The sequence below is a fragment of the Saccopteryx bilineata genome, chromosome X (assembly GCF_036850765.1).
Source record: "Saccopteryx bilineata isolate mSacBil1 chromosome X, mSacBil1_pri_phased_curated, whole genome shotgun sequence".
NCBI lineage: Eukaryota > Metazoa > Chordata > Mammalia > Chiroptera > Emballonuridae > Saccopteryx > Saccopteryx bilineata.
The window spans coordinates 48,633,117-48,651,421 of record NC_089502.1 but is presented as its reverse complement, the minus strand read 5'-3'; the positions used below and the strand labels follow the sequence as shown (position 1 = coordinate 48,651,421).

Genomic DNA, 18,305 nt, shown 5'->3' with positions numbered 1-18,305 from the left:
GGGTTAATGCTGCACAGCCATCTTTTGGAAGCGAGTATATATGCCTGTGCCACCGAAGATTCTCTTTCGGCATCCTTGCTCAGCCTCTCAATGGTAGAATTATATTGCCTGTTACTCAAAGCTAGACTCATGTTGGGAGTAGGGATGGTTTTCTCTATCATACTCATCTCCGGTCAGTCTCAGGCTGGCCCTGTTTTCCTTGGCCTGGGGGAGGGCTTTCTCTGTGTTTCTGTTCTTTCTGTGGCAGTCAAACTCTGCCTTGTATCTTGTGCTTGGTGTCTGGCAGAAGTTTGAGTTTCTTTTTTCTTTTCTTTTTTTTCTTCTTCTTTTCAAAGCAAGAGAAAGGGAGACAGAGAGACAGACTCCTGCATGTACTTTGACCGGGATCCACCATACAAACCCCATCTGGGGCCATACTCAAACAAGCTATTTTTAGTGCCTGAAGCGGAGGCTCCATGGAGCCATCCTCAGTGCCCAGGGCCAAGGCACTTGAACCATGCCTGCAGGAAGGGAAGAGAGAGAAAGAGAGAGAGAGAGAGAGAGAGAGAGAGAGAGGACGAGAGGGAGAGAGAGAAAGTAAAAGAAAGAGAGAGAGAGAAGGTGGGGTGGAGAAACAGATGGTCACTTCTCCTGTGTGCCCTAATCGGCAATCGAACCAGTGACATCTACACACCAGGGCAATGCTTTACCAATGAGCCAACTGACCAGTTGAGTTTCATTTCCATTTCCTGATGGTGGCAGATCTCTACTTGGCCTTAGTATATGATTTTCAACCCAAGGTAGTAATTTGTCCTATTCTCAAAGTTCAAATTCTTTTTCCTACCTTTTCTTCAGTGATAGTGCTTCTATTCATTTGCCTTGGATTTAATAGTTGTTTCTGTGGTTCTTTACCTGCTATCTTTCAATGCACTGGAATGATTCTGTTTCATAGAGAAAAAGTATCTTGGGAAGTCTTCGTGTTTTATGTTGATTCTTCCATAGCTTCTGTTTATCTGTCAAATGCAGATTCTTTCTTATGAAAACTTAGTGCATTTCCATAAGCAAAAGCATATAAGAGAGTTAGCTTCCTTTATGTTTGGAATATTTATGTCTTTTTTTTTTTTTTTGCCCACACATGGAATTTAAATAGCTTATAAAGTAATTTAGACAATTCTTGTGTGGTGGCCAGTCGTTCTTAATCACATGCTCTTCTAAAAGTGAGACAATTTATGTTCCTATTATTTTTCAGCATTTCTTCTCGTCTTTGGGTATGTGAATGGATAAGTAAACTGTGGTATATATGACAATAGAATGTTATTCAGTGCTAAATAATGAAGAGAGATGGCATAACCTTAAATGTGTATTACTAAGTTGAAAAAGCCAATATAAAAGGGTTATATACTACATAATTCCAACTGTATGCTTTACTTCAGAAGGCAAATGTATGGAGACAGTAAAAATATTAATGGCAGTGAGAAGCTAAAGAGAGGAGAAAAGAATATGTAGAATACAGAGTATATTTAAGGTGGAAGAAATACTCTGCATGATACCATAACTCTGCATAGATAACATTATACATTTTCTAAAACCCATAGAACATAAAAAAGTAAGGGTGAACAATACTGTAAATTATGGACTTTCGGTGATTATGATGCATCAGTGTAGGTTCACAAATTGTAACAAACACACCACTTTGGTGAGGGAAGTTGATAATTAAACACGTTATGCATTTGTGGAGTTAAGGAGTATATAGGAATGCTCTATACCTTCCCTTCAATGTTGCTGTGAACATAAAACTGCTATAAAAATAAAGTCTTTAAAGATATCACACATATAATGAGATATTATAATGCTTTCACTAGAATACCTATAAACAAAAATTCAGACAAGAATACTCACTGGTGACCCAGGCTGGTTCGTTCAATGATAGAGCATCAGTCCAGCATGTGAATGTCTTGGGTTTGATTCCCAGTCATGGCACACAGGAGCAGTAACCATCTGCTTCTCCACCCCTCCCTCTCCCTCTCTTCCTCTCTCCCTTTTTCCCTTTCTTCCACTCCTGCACACATGGCTTGAATGATTTGAGCAATCAGCTCTGGGCACTGAGGGTGGCTCTGGGGAGCCTCTGTTTCAGGTGCTAAAAATAGCTAGGTGTGAGAATGGCCACAGATGAGTGGTTGCCTGGTGATTCTGGTTAGGGTACATGCGGGAGTCTGTTTCCCTATCTCCCCTCCTCTCATTTGAAAAAAGAAGACAGAAAGAATACTTGTTGACAAAAATGTGGAAAAATCAGACCCTCGTACATTACTATTGCTAGCTAATGGAAATGTTAAAAGAGACAGCCAAGCCTGATCTGTGGTGGATAGTAAGCATTGATCTGGAATGCTGAGGTCGCCAGTTCAAAAACCTGGGCTTGCCTGGTCAAGGCACATATGAGAATTGATGCTTTCTGCTCTTCCCTCTTTCTCTCTCTTTCTCTAAATATTAATAAAATCTTTGAAAAAAAGGATAGCCGCTTTGGAAATCTGTCTGACACTCTTTACATGGTTATCCATAGTTTCCCCATAAGGCCCAGCCATTTCACATCAAGCAGTATAGCCAAGATAAAAAACAAAAAAACAAAAAAAAAACCCCATATGTCCACACACAAAAATGTACACAGATGTTCAAAACTGTATTATTCATGATAGTTAAAAAGTGAAGACAGCCCAATTGGTTATCAACTGGTTATTAATAAACACAATGAGTATATCATACATGGTCACATTATAGATACATGCTACAACATGAATGAAATTTCATAACATTATACTAAGTAAAATAATCTCATAGAACACCACACATTATATTATTCCATCTATATAAAATATCCAGCATAGGCCAATTTATAGAGTTAGAAAGCATTTAAGTGATTGCATAGAAATGAAGGAATATGGAGTAATAGATAAAGATTATGGGGTTTGGTTTTGAGGTGATGAAAATGTTTTAAATTTCTATTTTAGTTGCACATATCAAATGAATATACTAAAAACTATTAAACTATACTTTTAATGGATGTATTTTATCATTTGTGAATTATATCTTAATAAAACTTTTATAAAATAATATTATGCATAGTTTAAAATAGGAAAAAAACTACTCTTTTTTAAAAATCACATCATATTACATTTACAACTACAAGAAATAAAAATTATAGTCTATCCACAGTCTTTCACGGTTTTTGTATTATTGACTTTAAATGATGCCATAATTTAAAATGATCCTCATTGCTTTAACATGGATTTCTTTAAAGAAAATTGAGAATAAATATTCTTTACATATTTATTAGCTCTGGATTAATTTTTCTTTAAACTGAAGTTTATGCCCTAGACAAAATTTTCTTTTCTATGCCAGTTCAAAATCTACTCTTTATCACTTCTAGTTAATACTTTTATTTATTTTTCTTCTCAACTCCAGAATTTCTGTTAGGTTCATATATATATATATATATATATATATATACACACACACAATATATATATATTATACAATTATATATATTTATATCTGTTTAATGATAGTCTTTGATTGATGATACATTGTCATCATGCCTTCTTTTTCTTGCTAAATTATGGTTTTCTTTAGTTCTTTAAATATATCCAATGTTTACTTTGAAATATTTGTCAGATGTGACATTCAAGCTCCTCATATACAGCTCTACTGCTTACTTTTCTTTACACTGCAAAAAATATACTTTATACTTTACCCTTTTTGCATGCTTCATAATTTTTTCTTAGAAATTGGACATTTTAATTTTTTTAAAAAAATTTTTCATTGATTTGAGAGAGACAGAGAGAGAGGAAGGTGGAGAGAAAGAAAGAGAGAAAGAAGAATCAATTTATTGTTTCACTTAGTTAATCCATTTAGTTGTACACTTGTTGATAACTTCTGGAAAGTTCCCTGACTGGGTAGAACGAAAAAACCTGAAACTTCTGGCATTCCAGGTGGAGGCTTTATCTACCAAACTGTAGCAGGAAGCAACCTGATGGAGGATAGACACTCAGATAACTTTATTAGAGGAAAAGAAAATGTATTAAAAGCTGGCGCAGCACGCGAGACTACAAGCTTCAAAGACATGTTCTTCCCGAAGTTGATTTTCTTACAGGTTATATACCTTTTACAGAATACAGGTTTTCATGCAAGGGGCTCATGATCCTTTTATCTAGAGGTATACTCACTCTCATGACTCCACGGTGAGTTTAGGTGGGTTCAGAGGATTGGTATTGGAATTTTTAATTAAAGTATGTAAACACTGTCTTTTAAAGGCTTTTAAGAAAAGAAAAAAGCATTTTCAGATAAGTTCTATCTTCTTTGCTCTGTGTAGCAAGTAGTGCCTGGCACCCTTTCAGAGAACTATAGGAAGTAGTTAACCTATGACTGTCTGACTCAGTTGCCGCTGCAGGTTCTTATCCCTTGCATTCTTCTCATTTCTTCCTCCTCAAGGAGGAGTGGTAGGGGTCCTGACTTTTCCTCTCTTAGAACCACCCTGTCAGGGCAAAAACTGGACATTTTACATAATATAGTGCAGCAACTCTGAGTATTGGTGACCCCAAGCTGAGGCTTGTTTTAGTTATTTGTTTGTTTATTTGTTTAGTGACTAGCTGATTTTTTTAAGTGAAGACTATTTCCCTTCTGACACAGTAAAGTTTCTAATAATGTTCTTTATTAGAAGCTTCACAATGGGTGTGACTGGGGTGTCCCCATAGTCACCCTGGGTTAACAGTGGGTTTGATAGAGCTCTCTTGGACTGCTTCTTTCCCTGACTATATCTAGCTGTACAACTCCTTAATTGTCAGCTGATTGCTTTATTTTTCCAAAAATGTCATGAAGTAGAAATTAATGGGGCCTCATCAGCATGCTCCACTTGGCTGTTTTTCGTCAGAGTGGCATGGAGGTAGTCTACATTCAACATTGGAGTATGGATGACTGACTGACTGACTGATTGCTGTTTAATAGCCCCTTTTAATTTGAATAAATTCTATTTTTTTTTTCAAGAAATAGCTCAAGGTCAATGTTTGAAATTTATTGTTGTAATGCTACAAAGGCTTTTTTAAAAAAGGTCTTTTTTCCTGATTCTCTCTGTCAAACTATAGCCATATTACAGTTTTGCCTATATCTCCAAGAAATATTTTTTTAAAACAACCTCCATTGTTTTTTAATGGACACATAGGCTTGAATTACTCCAAACATTTTTTGCAAATGAAGTCATTTTCTTTAAGAAGCAATTCAGAGCTTTCTGTTTTATGGCCTGTTTCTCCCCTTAGGGAAAATCTGAGCCACAGCTCTTAATAGGGGATGCATGCAGTGCTAGACTTCTTTCAGTTTTAGAATCTTGGGTTCAACTAAGAAAAGCAGTAGCCTCAAGCTTTTTCTTTCTTTTTTATTTTTATTTTTTTGAGTTGCCGCTCTTCTTGTACAACCGCCACTATATGAGCCATAATAAAGACAACAGGTGACTAGTATTCTCAGTACCACTCTACCCACAAGTACAGGTTGAGTGGATGAAGGGAGAACGACCTCTCAGCTGAAGTTTAGCAATCTGAGATAAGATGAGAAATGCTGATGTCCTCCCTGTTCCTACTGGGAAGATAGCCTTCTAACTGGGACCCAGAGTTGGAGGTCAATGCGTTGATGCTGGATCTTTCTGGAATGAAATATCCATTTTGCTGAGCTGGGAAGTAGGAAAGATAAAACAAGTCTTAGTTTAAGTTCTACAAACTCTTTACTGTTTTTACCAAGTGAGTAGATATTCATGAGTAAATGTTTATTTCTTGACTGTATACCCTTAGGACCATTTCTAGGAATTTTACATGTGTGACATTTTAAGAATAACATTCACCAGGTTTTCTAGGGACTCAGCAGAACTTCTTATGCTTTTATGTCAGAAGTAGAACTGCAATTTATGAATGGAAATTTGGCAATATGTCCCAGTAAAGCCCAAGCTCTATGTCAATCAGGTGGCCCTGATTTGACTTTCCAGTGCAGTGGGACACTCCTGCTTAAGTGCAGGGCTAGCAGCTTCTTCGAGACTACTCTTTTTTTTTTTTTTTTTCTCTTCTGAAGCTGGAAACGGGGAGAGACAGTCAGACAAACTCCCGCATGCGCCCGACCGGGATCCACCCTGCACGCCCACCAGGGGCGACGCTCTGCCCACCAGGGGGCGATGCTCTGCCCCTCCGGGGCGTCGCTTTGCTGCAACCAGAGCCACTCTAGCGCCTGGGGCAGAGGCCAAGGAGCCATCCCCAGCGCCCGGGCCATTATTGCTCCAATGGAGCCTTAGCTGCGGGAGGGGAAGAGAGAGACAGAGAGGAAGGAGGGGGTGGGGAGTGGAGAAGCAAATGGGCGCCTCTCCTATGTGCCCTGGCCGGGAATCGAACCCGGGTCCCCCGCACGCCAGGCCGACGCTCTACCACTGAGCCAACCGGCCAGGGCCACGAGACTACTCTTGATGTATCTATGAGGATCTTACTTATTGGTACTGAGACCAATCACCACCTGAGGAAAGACACGAATGACACACAAGTTAGTTACAAGAATCATACAGGCAGTTTATTACTTACAAATCCTTAGAGCGTGCCTGGGTACAGCTTAATGGGACCCCATCAGCATGCTCCTCTTGGTTGTTTTCTGTCAGAGTGGCATGAAGGCAGTCTAATTCAACATTGGAATATGGATGACTGACTGACTGACTGATTGCTGTTCTATAACCCCTTTTAAAACATTCACATTCAGCACCTCTCGCCATATGGTTATCATAAGTCACATAAACATCTGGCTATTGCCAGGGTTCACTCTTATCACTTCTTTGCACTCCTTGTTTGTTTGTTCACCCGGTACGTAAATAATTTTAGTTTTACTTTGTATTCTTTTCAACTATTTACAAGTTTTATTAATATTTCCACAATGTATTTTCTTATGTGTACTATAACATAATATTTATCAGAAATTTATAAATATAAACATTTTATCTTTACATTTCTACCACCTAGATGTATGTGATACATTTTTATTGTGACTTTTTGTACTAAAAAAAAGTGAAAACAAATTTTATCAGTAGGAGAATCTTTGATATATCTAATATATTTTACTTAACATATTAAATATATCATACATTCATATAATAAAATATCTCTATGCCATATATAGATAACTATATAATGTGTCCCTAAAATCATGGTGCACTTTTGACTGGTCACAAGAAAGCAACAAAAGACAATAGAAATGTAAAATCTGCACCAAATAAAAGGAAAACTCTCCCAGTTTCTGTAGGATGATGTGGCAGCATGTGTGCATGCCCAGATGATGATGTAACACCATGTATACAGCGGAGCAGCCCACGGCCATGCCAGTGGAGATGTGGACGGTACAGAGGAAAATTCAGTGTGTTCTGTGGCTCGCTAAATTCTAACCGTGACCAAAGTGCAACATGAATATCGACGCATTTATAACGAAACGCCACCACATAGGAATAACATTACTCGGTGGGATAAGCAGTTGAAGGAAACCGGCAGTTTGGTGGAGAAACCCCGTTGTGGTAGGCCATCAGTCAGTGATGAGTCTGTAGAGGCTATATGGGATAGCTACCTAAGGAGCCCTAAAAAATCTGTGCATGAGCCCACATCAAACTGCACTGAATCGGTATGAAACTGGGAGAATTTCCCTTCTATTTGGTGCAAATATCACATTTCTATCGTCTTTTGTTGCTTTCCTGTGACTGGTCAAAAGTGCACCATGACTTTACGGACACACTGTATATTATTTGATAAAGATCTCTAATATATTAAAACTTGAGAAAAGCAAAGTGTAAAACAATACACAGAATTATTGCATCTGTAAAATTGCTTAAAAATACAAATATATATAATATATATACAATTTAAATATGCATAACTATATAAAACACACTTTATTTACATTTATTTCTATAAAAGTGCACAGAAAATAATTTTTAGTGGGCACAGTGAAAGGTACCTCTAGGAAGAAGGCCAGAATGTGTGATGGTAGTTTTATTTTGGATGAATTTCTTTTCCTATGGTTCTGCTTTTTAAACTATGTTTATTTCTTTTATTTACAAAATAAAATTTGTACTGAAGTAAAGATTCTCCATTATTATCAAGATAATTTATTTTGCAATTTAGATGTAGCAACTTTCTATGAGTTATAATCGTGTTTAATCTTTGGTTTTCAAACTTTGAATATTTATCCAAAATAAGCCAACTTCAGAAAACAACAGTATAGCTGGGACACACAAGACTGGATATGTTTTATAAACTTATTATTTTCTATCATATCTGTTTACTTTTAGCATTTATTTTGAAATATCATGTAATATGATCTTCCTTGATGTCTTACCATGTGTATGTTTCATGTTTTCCACTGACTAGAATAGAGAGAGTGCAGAACTCTTTAGTTGCCTATAGTCACACCATAAAAATGTGAAAGGCTTTTAGAACAAAACTGATAATGCATTTATGTTTCAGTCACATTATAAATGAAACATTTCTTAGAAAAAAATGAGGATATATTATGTAAACACATTTAGGCTTTAAAAATAAGTTAGAGGACATTTGTTCTAAGGAAAAAGGATGAAAAACCTGGATGTTCTGTGGTAAATATGACAGTGTAAGATCTTATGATTCTAGTTGAGTTGTAAATGAAAATTTCAGTACCTTTTCTTCCTGAGAGCCAAATCCAAAACAAAACAAAAATAAAATCAAAGCAAAAATAGTTGTTTGGTTGGTTTAAAATAACTGATTTATGCTACACACTTAATAGAGAAAAATTGTATTAATGTCAGATCTAATATTCCTTCATTAAAATGGAACTTAAAACTCACAATAAGTTACAATAATCAAAACAGCATGGTGTTGATAGAAAAACAGACACACAGACCAATGAACAGAATTGAGTGGGAGAAATAAACTGACATGTATATGGGCAACTAATTTTCAACCAAGGAACCAACACTATACAATAAAGAACAGAAAGCCTCTTCAATAAATGGTACTGGGGAATAAGAAAGCCACATGCAAAATAATAAAACCAGACTGCTGTTTGATATCATACACAAAAATTAACTCAAGATGGGGCAAGGACCTAAATATAAGATCTGAAATAGTAAAATACATAGAGGGAAGCACAAGTACTAAACTTATGAACCTTAAGGTCTGAGAGTATTTTAAAAATTTTACCCATAAAGCAAGGGAAGTAAAAACAAATAATAAATGAATGGGACTATATCAAACTACAAAGTTTCTACACAATGCTTGACCCATGGTGGCACAGAGGATAAAGCATCGACCTAGAATGTTGAGTTCACTGGTTCAAAACCTCAGGCTTGCCTGGTCAAGGCACATACAAGAAGCAACTATTGCCAGAGTTTATGCTTTCCTCTCCTCCCCCACTGTCTCTTTTTCACTCTCTCTATTCAATAAAAAAAGTTTTTCCACATCAAAGGAAACCATAAATAAAATACAAAGGCAAGCAACCAATGGAAAAAGATATTTGTAAATCATGTATCTTTAAAATATGTAATATTCAAAATTCATAAATAACTCATACAACTGAACAACAAAGAAAAGAATTCCAATTAAATGGACAGATTACCTGAATAGACACTTTTTTCAGGGAGACGTAGAGATGGCCAACATATATATGAAGAGATGTTCAGCTTCACTAGTTATAAGGGAAATGCAAATAAAAACCACAATGAGATAGAATTCACACCTGTTAGAATGGCTATTATCATTAAGACAAGAAGTAACATGAGATATATGGATAAAACAGTAACTTCACATTGTTAGTGGGAATATGTAAACTGGTATAGCCACTATGAAAAATAGTATGGAGTTTCCTCAAGAATATTTAGAGTTACCATATAACTCAGCAATCTCTCTTCTGGATTTCTATCCCAAAGTTTGAAAGCATTTACTCATAAATATATAGGTGCCCTTATATTATACCTAAAGAACACCTAAGTGTCCTTTGATGGATGGTTAGATAAAGAAGATATGGTATATATACCCAATGACATACTACTAAGCCATAAGAAAAGAAGAAATACTGCCATTTGCAGCAATATGAATGGAGCTTGAAAGTATCATGCTGTTAAATAAGTCAATCAGAAAAGTAAAAAACCTTGGCCCTGGCCGGTTGGCTCAGCGGTAGAGCATCGGCCTGGTGTGCAGGGGACCCGGGTTCGATTCCCGGCCAGGGCACATAAGAGAAGCGCCCATTTGCTTCTCCACCCCCCCTCCTTCCTCTCTGTCTCTCTCTTCCCCTCCCGCAGCCAAGGCTCCATTGGAGCAAAGATGGCCCAGGCGCTGAGGATGGCTCCTTGGCCTCTGCCCCAGGTGCTAGAGTGGCTCTGGTCGAGGCAGAGCGACCCCCCAGAGGGGCAGAGCATCACCCCCTGGTGGGCAGAGCGTCGCCCCTGGTGGGCGTGCAGGGTGGATCCCGGTCGGGCGCATGCGGGAGTCTGTCTGTCTCTCCTCGTTTCCAGCTTCAGAAAAATACAAAAAAATAAAAAATTAAAAAAAAAATTAAAAAAAGAAAAGTAAAAAACCTTATGATTCCACGGATATGAAAGATATAAAACAGGAAGCAACAAACTAATAGACACAGAAAACAGTGTGGTGGTTACCAGAGAGAAGGGGGTGGGAGGCGGTTAAAGAGGGTAAAAGAGGTGAAATATATGGTGACATAAGGAGAATAGACTTTGGGTGGTAAACACACAATGCAATATATACCGTATTTCCCCACGTATAAGACATACCTTAATTTTGAGGCCTAAAGTTTGAAAAAAGATATGTACTATATAAAGTTATTGAACTCAAGTTTTATTCACCATAAAATTCATACAACTCCTTATCACTGTCACAATTCCCATCCATTAGCTTGTCTTCATCTGTGTCTGATGATGAATCTCTTTCTTCAACAGTGAGCGCAAAAGCAAGTGTGAAAAAGCAGGAAATGCAAGTAAAAAACCTACAACCACTGTGTAAGACGCACCCAGTTTTTAGACCCCAATTTTTTCAAAAAAGGGTACGTCTTATACCTGGGAAAATACAGTAGATGATGTATGATAGAATTGTACACTGAAATTATTATATGATGTTATTAATCAATGTAACCCCAATACATTTTGTAAAAAAGATGATATGCTGTTTCATTGTAATGCATTGAGAAGTCTAATTCTGTTCTTGAGGAATGTAGAGGCTGACAGTATATAAATAAGATATGAAATCATATCACTTATTCAAGAAAAAACCTTTTGATGTGGTCAAAAGTCTAATTTTTATTGAGTACAATAAGATTATAATAATCATATAACTTTACCTTTTGTAATATTATTTTTTATTTTAGTGCTCAAAAAAATGTCACCTTAAACTATTCAAGTTATTTCAGTAACACCGAATATTTTGCTAAGCTTCAAATGGCATCTGTAAAAGGGTGAATATCAATAGGCTTCAATAAAGTCGTTTTGATTGAAATCAAACACGTTTTCTCATGTTTTGCAAGTGCACACATTCTGGTTTTATTATATTTCAATCCATAGGAAACCTGCCAATTATCTCATTTATAATTTTTCACAGATTAGTAGAAGTAAGGAGCTAGTGTTAATAGTCATTTGTGAAATTGTTGGTAGAGGATGTAGAATTTTTTCCACTTCATTAATATATCATTGCAGGTGGTGCTTGGAAATCAATAGGCAGGTTGTTGAATATAATGAAATGTCTGTTCTCTTTCTCATAAAACAATTTCATATAAAATTTCATCTGTAAGATCCAGATGAAATTTATCAAAAAATATAAGTCTGAAAATAAAAATATTTTAATATACAGAGGATTTTATGGCTTTGCAGTAAAATCTTAAGTATTTCAGTGTTATATACTCAATGGAGAAACCTATATTCATTTGAATTATATACAAGGATGTTTGTATAAATGTGTGGAAGGTCTAAGTTGTGGTCTTCTTTCAAAGAGAAAAAATATAAAGTACAGGTTCTATGATTCTTTTAATTTCTAATAACTCCATGGTGTTTTGCATAAAGGGATAATTCATAAATATTTGATAATTTTGAAATCAGCTACTCATTACTAATCTCCTTTAATTAGTAAATAAGAATAACTTAAAGTTACATATACAAAATTATAAGGCAATAAATAGGTACTTCAAAAGGCCCTGAGTGGGATTGAATAGGGTATTCTCTTAAATACATTGTATAGGTGTCATATGCAATTTTGATTTCTTTACTGATTTGTATGTTTGTCTTCATTGAATGAAAACTGTTTTTCGTAAATTTATATCAGCATGTTTTCTGATTTAATTAAGACAGGTTCTAAAATACTTTATTCATAATAATAAGATGTTAAGATCAAAACCAACAAAAAATAAACTAATAAAAATAAATGTATATGAAAAACTAAGAGGCCCTGGCCGGTTGGCTCAGTGGTAGAGCGTCGGCCTGACGTGCGGGGGACCTGGGTTCGATTCCCGGCCAGGGCACATAGGAGAAGTGCCCATTTGCTTCTCCACTCCCTCCTCCTTCCTCTCTGTCTCTCTCTTCCCCTCCCGCAGCCGAGGCTCCATTGGAGCAAAGATGGCCCGGGCGCTAGGGATGGCTCCTTGGCCTCTGCCCCAGGCACTAGAGTGGCTCTGGTCACGGCAGAGCGACACCCCAGAGGGGCAGAGCATCGCCCCCTGGTGGGCAGAGCGTCGCCCCTGGGGCGCATGCGGGAGTCTGTCTGACTGTCTCTCCCCGTTTCCAGCTTCAGAAAAAACAAACAAACAAAAAACTAAGGACATTATATATATGATGTGTTTGTGCATGGGTACATATATTTCAACACTATTAAAAATCATGTATTGTATTAAATATTTATTCTTTCTTAAGTAAGCACTTGGGAGGGTGACTGACTAAAAGGACTCTTTTGTCAGAATAATAGTAACAATGAATATATGTGTGTTCTTGCTGATATAATATAGAATATTATTGCTGTTTAATGCTTTGATTAATAATGCTTGCAAAAAAGTTCACATTTTACTAACATAGTTTACTTTCTAGTTCAACATCTTGGCTTGAATTACATTGATTTGCTATTCTCTGTAACAACTGTATAATTTTGCAATATGTATTTACTATCAAGGACAATACTGTTGTGTATGACACACAATAGATAGGTTTTTGTATAGGATGGAAGTACTGGGTTCTTCAGAATGTATTTCTAGCTCATAACTGAATTGTTTTATTTTATTTAGATAATTAATTTTAACAAGGTGACATTGAACCAATTAGAGTACTTTTTTCTAGGTTCTTTCTCTATCTACACCTGTGAAACAAGCTAAAAGTAAAAATAGTTTTGTTATCACACCATTTGTTTTTTAATTACATGTCTAAAATGAAATATTTTCCTTTTATTTAAATACATAGATACAGTAATATTTTTAAGAGGACTTTCATTGTAATTTTTTTAAAAAAATTAATATTATACTTTTTTAGGCATTAATAATGTAGACTTCAGAGTCATAGAGTCCCAAGTTCAAACCCTGACTCCATCAAACTATTTGTTCTTGAACAAATTCATTAAATTCTCATTGCCTGTTTTGTATATATTTAGTACAGTTTGTAGGGTTGTTGCGATGTTTAAAGAAAATGACATATATTGAACTATAAATGTCATACCACACAAGTTCTAACATTCCTTAATTGTTAGTTGTTATTATTAATAATAAGATAACTTTAAATTTGCTTTATAAGAATGTAATCTGTGACTCGAAAACATGGGTGTGTGGGGAAAAAAGATCAACAAGAAATTAGATTTAGATAGAAAACATATTTTCTGAAAACTGGCTACTAAATTACTTATTCTCATTCTCGATGAGTGATAGAGTTATTTGTGGAACTTGCAGTTTGATGAGGGATTTTACAGTATTTATTCCTAATTACTATTATCCTGCCAGACTGTCTTGTTAATCATATCTATCATATGATGATGTTTATAAAGGGGACTGCATAAGAAATACTACTTATAAAATAGTTTTTATCAATCCAAAATATCCATTAAAATAGAAACAATGGGATATAAGCAATGTAATATATAAGTAGCTAAAGGAAGATCAAATGAAGTAATCATAGATTCACAAACCAACTACCAACTGATCGGTTTACTCTGCACATTAATTTGACTGTGGGTTAGCCATAACCAGATTGCATCAAGTATTTGAAAACTGTTTGTATACTGACTAGTATCATAGTATAAAAATTAGTCTTAAATCAATCTATGATAAGTTAGCCTGTGTATACAAACTGGGACAACATAGATATTGCTGATCCCACAACTTTTTATGCACATGTTTTCAATTAGTCTGTTTGCTTACTCAGATCTTTTATGCAAATCTGTTACTTTTTGGAACAGGAGGAAAACTTTGTACTTGTTATGTAATAAATGTTTAATTCATGTTTATTTTATTGGGAGGACTTGTGTTCTTAATTGCAAATTTAAGAAGTTAATTGGAGAGAGAAATTAATTTCTTAAAGGATGTTACCATAATTCATAGCATCTCTAGCAGGGTAACAGAAGTGTGTTCAAGGTTATGCAGCCACAAATGATTCCCCAAATGATACTGTTGGGCTGGTTTTATTAAGATATTACTGCTACCATGATACTACAGAGGCTAATGTTTTATGGATAGATAGGAGAGCTAGAACCTCTAAAGCTAAAAACTGGTTGTAGATATCACTACTTATGCCTTAATTGCATTCATTTGCTGTATGGTACTTCATGTTATTAGTACTTTTGCAAGATATGATGCAGTTTGGTAATATGTCAGTGTCTTACTTGTAAGGCCGGCTCAGAAATCTAGGTTTTGCCTTCCATCGTGGGAGGTGCTTTTTGCCTTATTGGGTAAGAAATTTCCAAAACATGCCCTGGCCAGGTAACTTCGTTGGTTAGAAATATGAAAGGTTGCGAGTTTGATCCCAGGTCAGGGCACAGGATACAGGAGTGAATTGATGTATTTTTTCTCTCTCTCTGCCTTCCTTTCTCTCTATAATCAATACATTTTTTAAAAAAGAAATTTCCAAAACATATAAAAGGTATCCACAGGTGTTCAATATTCAAAATAGATTGTATAAAACCAACACAGCCATTTCCTCCCCTCTCTGGATTTTACAATCAGCATTGGGTACTGATAAGAATAAATAAAATAGGCCTGACCTGTGGTGGTGAAATGGATAAAGCGTCAACTTGGAATGCTGAGGTTGCCAGTTCAAAACCCTGGGCTTGCCTGGTCAAGGCACATATGGGAGTTGATGCTTCCTGCTCCTCCCCTGTTCTCTCTATCTCTTTTCTCTCTCTCTCTCTCTCCAATAAAAATGGATAAATAAAATCTTTTAAAAAAATGATACTGTTTTCATTAAAAAGAATAAATAAAATAGCCAAGATGGATGATTGTCAATGATGAATTGTTGTCAATTTCACTGGGTAAAAGACTAGCATGAAAACTAAGATTTGTAAGTTCAAGCACACCAAGGAAGACTAATTTTCTCTTCATTTCAAACTGAATTTCCAAAACATAATTTTTTTCACAGTGTACTTCAAAATCAAAGTTGGGGGGGGGTTGTTTTGTTTTGTTTTGTTTTTAGTGTGACCAGATGGAAAACATAATGGTCAAAGAGATCTTTAATAACTAAATTCTTGACATTTTATATTTTGCCTTACTGGTTTATCAAACTATTTTAAATGTATTCTGGCTACTGGTTACAGACTAAGATGGGGGAAAAATCATCACATAATGAGCATGAACAACATATTTTACAAACAATATTTTATTATTATCAATGATAGCCTTTTTATCTCTTCTCATTGTCTTCCTTTGTATTTTTAGTCCACACTAGTGCTGCATACAAATCACATCATGGTTGGTTTAGTTCCAATCTATCTTCTTCTAGAAATAAAGACCTAAGTTATTTCTTTTATTTTCTCCCTATTTTTCTACTTGACATACTGAAACAAGTGATGCTGAGATTGTCTCATATACCCAATGTCTATGCCACTACCAGTCTTTTTTTTAATTCTTTTTATTATTTATTCATTTTGGAGAGGAGAGAGAGGGTGAGGGAGAGACAGAGAGAGAGAGAAGAGAGAGAGACAGGGGGGAGGAGCTGGAAGCATCAACTCCCATATGTGCCTTGTCCAGGCAAGCCCAGGGTTTCAAACCGGCGACCTCAGCATTTCCAGGTTGATGCTTTATCCACTGCGCCACCACAGGTCAGCCCTTACTACCAGTCTTTTAACAACTTTGAAGATGTGACTTCTTGGCTGACAGATTGTCCAAACTGAACTCTAGTAAAATAATTAACACTTTTATACCAGACTTCTTGACTTATTTCTTTATTTTATTTTTTTTTAATTTATTGATTTTAAAGTTGTATATGCCCTGACCAGGAATTGAACCCACAATCTTGGCATATCAGGATTACACTCTAATCAACTGAACTACCTGGCATCTACAACTAACATTTCTTTTTTTAATCTATTGTCAAGATAAAATTTATGAGTGAGTTACCATGCTTTTATCGTAACAGTAAGTAATACCTCAACTACTTTGCTCAGCTGAGCATGTACAGAAGGAATAGCTGTCATAGTGCTAACACTATCAAAAATAACCTGAAAAGGAGTTATAATATTTATCTTATTATATAGTCTATGACATAAAAATTGCAATGACATAATTCTTTCTGTAGTTTAAGCAGAAATCATTGCATTAGTTATTCTGTTTTAGTTCCCAACGTGCCTCTTGCTTTGATGTACTGAGAAAATTTGTGCCTTAGATAAATTGTACATGTGATAGACAAAGAATAAGTTTGAAGTCCTAACCAGTTGAAGTAGATAAATAATAAAACAAAGTAAGGACACACTCATGTTAACATGTATGTATAGGAAGAAGGGTAATAGTGAAGAAATATAGTAGAAGAAGGGGGGAAACTAAAATATTAAAAATAAGGTAAAAAGTATAGATTTCTGAAGTATTTTGTCCACTCAAAGGCATTTTCCAGAGTTGACTGTATGGATAATAATAGGTTGGTGTAAGAAAAAAATAGAGATTCAGAAATACTTCACCTTTTCCCAATTCAAATCTTCCATGAATGATGCAAAGTAGTTTATCATTTGTATGAAAGAATATATTGATCACATCCTAGGTATATCTAAACATTTTTCAGTTTGTTCTTTTATTTTTCACAAAATGAGCATTTATCATCCCTGGTAGAAGCCACTGAACATTGTTTTTAAAGAACTTTATATTGAACAGTTGACATATTCATGAGTAGAGTAGCAAGGCACTCTGGATTTATAATGATCTGATATTGTTTTATTTGTGTTACTGAGCATTTTATAATTATTTTAAAAATAATGGTGGATTTAAAAAAGCTGTTATAATATTTAAAAATAAGAAATGAATTTTACTTAGGGTTCCTTGTCAACATACCATCATGTTTACAAATTTCAAAAATCTTCTTGTAACAAATCAAAGAAGAAAAAATATAAATATATTTCAGTTTTGAGTCATTATACATTGGTTCTTTATAGAATTTTTTCTGTAAATGGTTGAAAAATAAAAATGACTTTAGCTCTGGTTGGATAGCTCAGTTGGTTAGGGCATTGGCCTGCAGCACAGAAGTTTTTAGTTTGATTCCCTGTCAGGGCATATACAGAAACAGATTGATGTTTCTGTCTCTTTCTCTCTCTCTCCCTTTCTCTCTGGTTAAAATCAATAAATAAAAAATTTTAAAGAATTTAAAGAAAATAAAAGATAAAAATAAATTCAGTATATCTCTATAAAAAATTTTCAATCATTTGTCCATTGCACAGATAGTTATCATTTTCCATGTTGTGGAAATCATTATAGTAAACAACAGCCTGGAGCTAATAATTGGTTTAGAAAATAAATGTGTGAGAACATATGAAAGAGCCTGATCAGGCTGTGACACAGTGAATAGAACATCAGACTGGAATGCAGAAGACCCAGGTTTGAAATTCCGAGGTTGCTGGCTTGAGCACAGGCTCATCTGGCTTGATTTCGGGCTAACCAGTTTAAGCACGGGGTCACTGGCTCGAGTGTGGGATCATAGACATGACCCCATGGTTGCTGTCTTGAGCCTAAAGGTTGCTGGCTTGAGCCAAAGGTTGCTGGCTTAAACAAGGGGTCACTTGCTCTTCTATAGCCTCCTGGTCAAGGCACATATGAGAAAGAAATCAATGAACAACTTAAGGTACTAAGGAACC

General features: G+C 35.5%; 1 non-coding gene across 1 annotated transcript; it reads left to right on the top strand.

Moving 5' to 3' along the window:
* Nucleotides 1-12,449: 12,449 nt before the first annotated feature.
* On the top strand, nucleotides 12,450-12,525 carry TRNAV-GAC (transfer RNA valine (anticodon GAC)). The gene has a single exon. It is a non-coding gene; the product is annotated as a tRNA-Val (tRNA).
* The last annotated feature ends 5,780 nt before the right edge of the window (nucleotides 12,526-18,305 follow it).